General features: G+C 42.2%; 1 protein-coding gene across 1 annotated transcript in view; it reads left to right on the top strand.

The window, feature by feature from the left end:
* Positions 1–6: 6 nt before the first annotated feature.
* LOC119588980 overlaps positions 7–230 on the top strand; it is a gene marked incomplete in the record, with an annotated part of 2,176 nt that continues 1,952 nt past the window's right edge. The window contains 1 exon segment of the mRNA XM_037937583.1: positions 7–230.

Below are 230 nucleotides of genomic sequence, written 5' to 3'. Positions count from 1 at the left end.
TTAATTCCAGTGAAGGTGAAGAGACAAACATTCACGGAGCCACTAATGAAGCTAGAAGAGTGGTTAACTCAAATAGAGTTTCAGGTGAAGGACAAATTGTTGGTTTTACAGGGGAAACCACAGAGGGTGCTAGATCAGAGTCAAAACTCTCAGACCAACCTAGGGATCTCTGTAAGGTCTGCTGTACGAGAGACAATAGACCATATGAAAAAGACCATTCAAGACAGACT

This window comes from Penaeus monodon, chromosome 24 (assembly GCF_015228065.2).
Source record: "Penaeus monodon isolate SGIC_2016 chromosome 24, NSTDA_Pmon_1, whole genome shotgun sequence".
Lineage (NCBI taxonomy): Eukaryota > Metazoa > Arthropoda > Malacostraca > Decapoda > Penaeidae > Penaeus > Penaeus monodon.
Note: the sequence above shows the minus strand (reverse complement) of the source record. Positions and strands in the feature narration are given on the sequence as shown.